The following is an 8,683-nucleotide window of genomic DNA, read 5'->3' as shown; positions in this document are numbered from 1 at the left end:
CAACTCTATCCATAGCCCACGCCTCACAACCATACAACATTGTTGGAACCACTATTCCTTCAAACATACCCATTTTTACTTTCCGAGATAATGTTCTCGACTTCCACACATTCTTCAAGGCTCCCAGGATTTTCGCCCCCTCCCCCACCCTATGATCCACTTCTGCTTCCATGGTTCCATCCGCTGCCAGATCCACTCCCAGATATCTAAAACACTTTACTTCCTCCCTGGGGATAGGGGAGAAAGAATACTTCCCACGTATTCCCTGCGTGTCGTAGAAGGCGACTAAAAGGGGAGGGAGCGGGGGGCTGGAAATCCTCCCCTCTCATTATTTTTTTTTTATTTTTCCAAAAGAAGGAACAGAGAAGGGGGCCAGGTGAGGATATTCCCTCAAAGGCCCAGTTCTCTTTTCTTAACGCTACCTCGCTAACGCGGGAAATGGCGAATAGTTTGAAAGAAAATATGTATATATATATATATATATATATATATATATATATATATATATATATATATACATATATATTATCCCTTGGGATAGGGGAGAAAGAATACTTCCCACGTATTCCCTGCGTGTCGTAGAAGGCGACTAAAAGGGAAGGGAGCGGGGGGCTGGAAATCCTCCCCTCTTGTTTTTTTTTTGTTTTTCTCAAAGAAGGAACAGAGAAAGGGGCCAGATGAGGATATTCCCTCAAAGGCCCAGTCCTCTGTTCTTAACGCTACCTCGCTAACACGGGAAATGGCGAATAGTATGAAAGAAAAAAAAGAAAAGATATATATATATATATATATATATAGCATTTATGGATCTGGAGAAGGCATATGATAGAGTTGATAGAGATGCTCTGTGGAAGGTATTAAGAATATATGGTGTGGGAGGCAAGTTGTTAGAAGCAGTGAAAAGTTTTTATCGAGGATGTAAGGCATGTGTACGTGTAGGAAGAGTGGAAAGTGATTGGTTCTCAGTGAATATAGGTTTGCGGCAGGGGTGTGTGATGTCTCCATGGTTGTTTAATTTGTTTATGGATGGGGTTGTTAGGGAGGTGAATGCAAGAGTTTTGGAAAGAGGGGCAAGTATGAAGTCTGTTGTGGATGAGAGAGCTTGGGAAGTGAGTCAGTTGTTGTTCGCTGATGATACAGCGCTGGTGGCTGATTCTTGTGAGAAACTGCAGAAGCTGGTGACTGAGTTTGGTAAAGTGTGTGAAAAAAGAAAGTTAAGAGTAAATGTGAATAAGAGCAAGGTTATTAGGTACAGTAGGGCTGAGGGTCAAGTCAATTGGGAGGTAAGTTTGAATGGAGCAAAACTGGAGGAAGTAAAGTGTTTTAGATATCTGGGAGTGGATCTGGCAGCGGATGGAACCATGGAAGCGGAAGTGAATCATAGGGTGGGGGAGGGGGCGAAAATCCTGGGAGCCTTGAAGGATGTGTGGAAGTCGAGAACATTATCTCGGAAAGCAAAAATGGGTATGTTTGAAGGAATAGTGGTTCCAACAATGTTGTATGGTTGCGAGGCATGGGCTATGGATAGAGTTGTGCGCAGGAGGATGGATGTGCTGGAAATGAGATGTTTGAGGACAAGGTGTGGTGTGAGGTGGTTTGATGGAGTAAGTAACGTAAGGGTAAGAGAGATGTGTGGAAATAAGAAGAGCGTGGTTGAGAGAGCAGAAGAGGGTGTTTTGAAATGGTTTGGGCCCATGGAGAGAATGAGTGAGGAAAGATTGACCAAGATGATATATGTGTCGGAGATGGAGGGAACGAGGAGAAGTGGGAGACCAAATTGGAGGTGGAAAGATGGAGTGAAAAAGATTTTGTGTGATCGGGGCCTGAACATGCAGGAGGGTGAAAGGAGGGCAAGGAATAGCGTGAATTGGATCGATGTGGTATACAGGGGTTGACGTGCTGTCAGTGGATTGAATCAGGGCATGTGAAGCGTCTGGGGTAAACCATGGAATGCTGTGTAGGTATGTATATTTGCGTGTGTGGATGTATGTATATACATGTGTATGGGGGTGGGTTGGGCCATTTCTTTCGTCTGTTTCCTTGCGCTACCTCGCAAACGCGGGAGACAGCGACAAAGCAAAAAAAAAAAAGAATATATATATATATATATATATATATATATATATATATTTTTTTTTTTTTTTTTTTCCAAAAGAAGGAACAGAGAAGGGGGCCAGGTGAGGATATTCCCTCAAAGGCCCAGTCCTCTGTTCTTAACGCTACCTCGCTAATGCGGGAAATGGCGAATAGTATGAAAGAAAAAGAAAAGAATATATATATATATATATATATATATATATATATATATATATATATATATATATATATATATATCTGATGCCCATTCGTACTGGGAACTCCCGTCAAGGGGGTGGCCAGAGCAAAGGAGTCTTTACTTATCCTTGTCCTTATGTGCCTCCATGGCATACACTATTTCTTGCATTCTTACCCCATTTCTCTACCTCATGTAGTCTTCCACTCTATTTCTTATACATCAACATTTTTAATCCAGGACATTTTTCTCTTGGTGAAATGGATGATTTGACAATGGTATATGCAGGAATGTATATCATGGTATAGACAGGAATGTGTATTATGGTATAGGTAGGAATGTGTATTATGGTGTAGGCAGGAATGTGTATTATGGTATAGGTAGAAGTGTGTATTATGGAATAAGCAGGAGTGTGTATTATGGTATAGGCAGGAATGTGTATTATGGTATAGGCAGGAATGCATTTTATGGTATAGGCAGGAATGTGTATTATGGTATGAGCAGGAATGTATATTATGGTACAGGCAAGAATGTGTATTAAGGTATAGGCAGGAGTGTGTATTGTGGTATAGACAGGAATGTGTATTATGGTATAGGCAGGAGTGTGTATTATGGTATAGGCAGGAGTGTGTGTTATGGTATAGGCAGGAATGTGTATTATGGTACTGGTATTAATGTGCATTATCATATATGGTGAAATTAAAAACATAATGAATATTGCCACCTGGTAGTCAAATGCCTACCTTAGCAGATGCCTTACGTAGCTGATGCCATCCCTGGCTGATGCTTACCTTGGCAGATGCTTACCTTGGCTGATGCCATCCCTGGCAGATGCCTATCCTGGCTGATGCCTACCCAGGCAGATGGAACTTCTCAGTCTTACTTTTGGAGCTGCCATATTCTTTTTTAAGAGGGTTTTTGTACAACAAAAGAGCCTTCTTCCGCAGTGAAAGGCTACTCTTATCAAAAAGTGCTTTTCACTGAGGCAGGATCTTTGTTGTACGAGTCACTAAAGCTGTATACCTTTTGGCATTAATCTCACAGTGAAAGATATGCCTACTCTGTACATACGATTTTTTTAAATAAACTCCTTTTGTAATATATCCTTATTCTCCTTTCTTAATATTTTATCTTTGATTTTTTGAATTTCACAAAAATCATTACATAACATTGTATACTTTAGACTTAGAGGTTGACAAACAGTGGCCAAAATAATGTTTTAGAATTCTGACACTAAGTTTGTTCATTTGTTCACCATTAATAAAGCAGCTTATGATTGTAAGGCCTTGGTAGGGTAAAAGTACTTTCTTGCAATATTTCTCAAAAAAAAAGAGTTAACATACTACACAGCTGTCCTATTAGCATCCGTGTAATATTAGTTTCTAGTCTGGCATACCAAACTTAATCTCCCATAACCAGGCACTTATGAAATTACTTATGCATAGGGAAATGATGCTCACACATGTGGGATTTGCTATTATAGTATATTTTTGGGCACACTTCAGGCACCTTCATATTGCCAGTCTTTTGTTTGTTCTGCTTTGAATTCCTAAGCATGGCTTATTGAATAAAGCAAGTAACACAAGGAACCATATAACCATGAAATGTTTAATCCCATACAATATACAGGTGACTTGATACCAGATTCTGTCCACCATACAGTCTTAGCAGGTTGTAGATGGTAGGCAGCCACCCAACAGGGAGGTATATTACTGGTGCTACCTGCCTGGATATTGGAAGAGTTAGTGATAGCTTGGTAGTTAGCCAACACTTCGATGCTTGTCACATTGCACTTTTTTTTATCTGAGTAGCTGTCTTTTCCTTCTGTCTCACCAGGATGTGGACTTTTGGCACTCTGTCCTTAAACATACAATTTTTCCTTGCCACATGTAACACTTGACACTACTTAACTCATACAGCTCATTCTTCATGACTGGATTTTCCTGCAGTGAGCGTTAAGTGCTAGCCCTGCCTTTTGGCAAAATGGTAAGAGCAGTAGGTAGGAGTAGTAGGTAGGAACAAAAGATTATAGTATTGGATAGAACATTTATTAATAGTAGTAAGTAGGAACTTTAGTAAGGAGGTTAAGTAGTAGTTGGTTGGAAAGTTGGACAAGAACATTAGACACTTCAGGTAGGAGTAGTTGGTAGTAACATTAAGTTGGAGCTTCTGGAAACATTGTGCTAGAGTTGCCCTCTGCCAGTGTCCTGTGAAGGTGAGGCACTAAATGATAAAAAGAGACCCTGGAGTTTACCATTTATGGAGGCTCTTTTGCCATGGCCACACCATTGAGGGAGTTCCTGAAGGGAAGGAGCATCAGAGATATCGATAGTTAGGTAGGTAGACATACAGTTTTGATTTTCCAGCTTGCATCTGAATTAACTAATTGTTCCTTTATTCTTTGGAGGCATGAGCATGTACAGATAGCATGTGTCACCCCAAATTTCAATAGCTTACAGAAAACTCCTTAAGACTTAACCTACAGATCACCATGGTGGGAGGATATTACACACAATAAGCCTCACCTTCCTACCCCACAGTGTAAATACAGAAGATTTTGTAGGGTTTGGATGATGAGGACAACCAACTATCATACTCTTTCATATCAGGAAGCTATGAACAGTGATTTTGACCATAATATTTGAGGAAGACTCAATCCCCAAGGACAGCAAAAGGAAGTGAGAAGAATGATGACACTGGGATTGCTGGGTAACCTTCTTCTCCTTTTCTGTCATATATGTTTCCTATTTACCGCATGAGTGAGGTAGTTCCTGGAAGAGATGACTAAGCTGGAGGGTACATGCAAGGTTTAAATAGCAGCAGTGAACCTGGGTTTAAATGTCTTGGCATTGTGCAGATGTAATTGTCTATGATATGCTGGATTTAAATATTTTAGAATCATGCTAGGGTCTAAGTGTTTATAATGTGCTCGATTTAAATGAACATGGTTGTTTAACCCATAAACAACAGCCTACAAGGATTGATGTTCTCTTAGGAAACAGCAGCAAATATCGATTGATGTTCCAGCTATTTATGCCTTTTCAAATATCCAGGTGAGCTGCCATACTATTAGTAGCCTATAAAAGGTCTTTTCCATTGTTAAGAAAGTACAGAAAATTTTTTTGCTATTCTTAGTACCGCTACATCCATTTGAAGGTCATGTAGCTCCATGGAAAACGTGAAGGTTTTTGGTTGATCTGTGTTATCAGGAGGAATTTGTGTACCAGCTGGTGAGGAAAGTTAAAGAATATTATGGGAAATGTGAAGAAATATGGGACTTGTGGAGTAATTTTAATGGCTGGTTAGATAATAAAGAAAAGGGAGGCATCCCCATTGAACTTATGATAGAAATTTCATAATGGTTATGCTGTTTTGTCCATGTAATCCTAAGTTAAAGGAAAACTTTGGTATAGGTGATAAGGTAAAGACCTCACCATATGTTCCAGCCACTTATATGCCCATATTCATATTGTTCATGAGTAACATTGTGGTCATTTGTGAAATAAGGGTTTAATATTCAGCTTAAAGTAAAATGGTAAAATCTTCACACACACACAGCTGCCATTCAATCTGAGCATGCACCCATCACTTCCTCTTCACTGAACTCCCTAAGCTTGGAGGTTGTCTTACCATAATAGTATGTTCAGAATCATTTTTGATGGTCTTCTGACATTTGTAAATATAGCGATTTGATATGTTTATAACCTGAACCACATATCTCATTAGTTTACATTATGTACTTAGGCGGGGTAAGAACACAGCATGTCTTACCCCACCATGGCTGTCTCTGGTTAACTGTGCCTTCTTAATATTTCTGTATGGTTCTTAGAATTGGGATGAAATGTATCATGGATACTTGACCATAGTCAGTAAAGGAAGTATGGAATGTAGCATGTATATGTTGCTGTGGTCAGTAAAGGCAGCCTGAAATGTAGCATGTATGCATGGCTCTAGTCTGTATTGGAAGCATGGCATGTATCATTTATACATGGCTCTAGTCAATAAATGAAGCATGGAATCCTTCACAAGTAGATTGGGAAAATTATGTTTGTTCCTGTTGTGTGGTTCACTTGTAGTGGGTGCCGGCAGATGTAAGAATCATGCTTCAAGTGATAAGGAAATAGAGCCTAAGTGTGCGGGTGGAACATCAGAATGTGGAAGTATGGGATATGGTACTGTGATGAGTGGTAGAATGAGAAAATTAAATTGTTGGGTAAACAGAAAAGGGAGGTGTATAGTTTGTATCTCCAGAAAAGGAATCCAAATGATTGAGAGGAATGAATGAACTTTTGAGAGGATAAGAAAATGTTACAGGAGAAGCTGAGTAGTGTGAGAAGAACAAAGAGTAAGAATGGAGTTGGAGAGCACCTGAGAAAATGGTAATAAAGTAGTCCTGGTGTTGATTTAAGATAGGCCTCCAGTTCTGAGTTGGTTGCACTTGTATTACAACATATGTTTTTTGATATTTTCCTTTGCTTATGGTTTCAAAATTTAACCAAAAGTTAACGTGTCTCTTGTAAGAAAAACACTAATGTAAGAGCTGGTGGACATCAACTTGTGAAATGACCAAAAATACTAATTATTTTATAAATAAACCATTTATTAATCCTCAATAAAATGTGCAAACTTGCCTTATTACATATAATCACATAATTTCTATTGAAAACATTTTTATGATCAATTTTGAAAATGTATGTATGCATGCATTATTTGTTACAATATAGCATCCATAATACATACAAATTCTAATAATGTGCTACTTTGTTCCTGTATACAATACTTTGTGGTAAAAAAGACTGAACTTGATATATTGTAAATTAGGGAAGATAGTGGCATTTCATTAACATTACTTAGCTGTTAATCCACATCTAATGTCAGCTGAACTGGAAAGTTTACTGAAGTATCATTACGAAAATGTATGTTACATTACACACACGATAACAAAATATTCATAAACCAGTATCTGAATGATTTAAAGTCTTTCAGTGTTTAATTACGGAGAACACATTTGGGCATATATGAAGATAATCAGTACGAATATGCAAGAACAGTCTACATGGGATATGATCATTAATTGAACATTAAATGATTGCATTCCAAACAGAGCAACAATGAACACATAGTTAGTTGGAAACTCATGACGTAACTGATGTATTATTACATAGACAACTTTAAAAATTTGTAATGACAAACACCAAATGTAGCAGACTCAGGAATTTAAAACATTACAGTCATCACTTTATACATTTTCATTTCCATGTCAGTTATGTACAGATATATCATGATATGATAATGTCTATTTATGTGTATAAAAGTTTTCAAACTACCCCAACTTCTCTATTTATGTGTATAGAAGTTTTCAAACTACCCCAACTTGTGTCTTTTTCAGTTATTTTCACTTGATGTCAGAATATAATGAGATAACAGGCCATTCTTACTCATAAGTCTCATGATTGGTTTGTTTTCACATTCATCCAGATTACAAGAACAAGCATCAGTACATCAAAAATGGTGTGGATTCTGCATTTGTAATGATTTATGACTACATACATCTGCAGGAATATCCACCTGAGGTATCATTACCAATTACCATCCATCTATTACCATGGGGTGTGGCCACAGCATGGTAGGTTGGTAATATGCATACATCTTATGCTTATTACATACACCCTTGAATGGTGATAATTTGGCAGGGTTAAGTGTTCATGATCCAAATATGGAGAAGCATAACTTGTTCATTCATTGTTCTTTGTGATAACCATACAATCTACAAACTGTTGCTTCATTTTGATGTAATCAGTTAGCATTAACTGTAAGAGGTTTGTCAAGCCATGTCATGACATTTTGAAATTCTGGGTAACTTCAATTAACAAAAAGCCCCTAGTCTTGATCCTAAATGCATAAACACTTCTATAGTCATAATCACTGTTTAATATCACATAACCTTCCAAGGGTAGATTAAGTCACAGATTGATATATCTTTCCCATTAGTGTCTTTCTGTACTTAATATGGTTTTTGCTATTTCATAGGTCATATCTATGGCAAGAGGTGTTACATCTGTATCTGGAGAGGTGAGAATAACTTTGGTTGCACCATGATAGGCAGCAAAAGGTGTGTAGAGAAGCATGTAGCTGTCTGTCTGCTTTCCATGATTACGGGTACAAAAGCAGCCTCTCTTCTGGTGCTAAAGTTATCAAACTTCTGTCAACAGTGATGTCCAAGAGGTAACACTTCTCTTTTAATAATTTTTTATATTTATAATACTTGATCGCCATTTCCTGCATCAGTGAGGTAGTGCTAGGAAACACATGAAGAACAATTCATCCATTCATATATATACATAAGTGCCCATACACGTACACATACATATACACATACACAGACATGCATACACATACATATTCATTATT

Source organism: Panulirus ornatus, chromosome 31 (genome assembly GCF_036320965.1).
Source record: "Panulirus ornatus isolate Po-2019 chromosome 31, ASM3632096v1, whole genome shotgun sequence".
Lineage (NCBI taxonomy): Eukaryota > Metazoa > Arthropoda > Malacostraca > Decapoda > Palinuridae > Panulirus > Panulirus ornatus.
The sequence above is the reverse complement of the archived record's forward strand: the minus strand, read 5'-3'. Positions refer to the sequence as shown.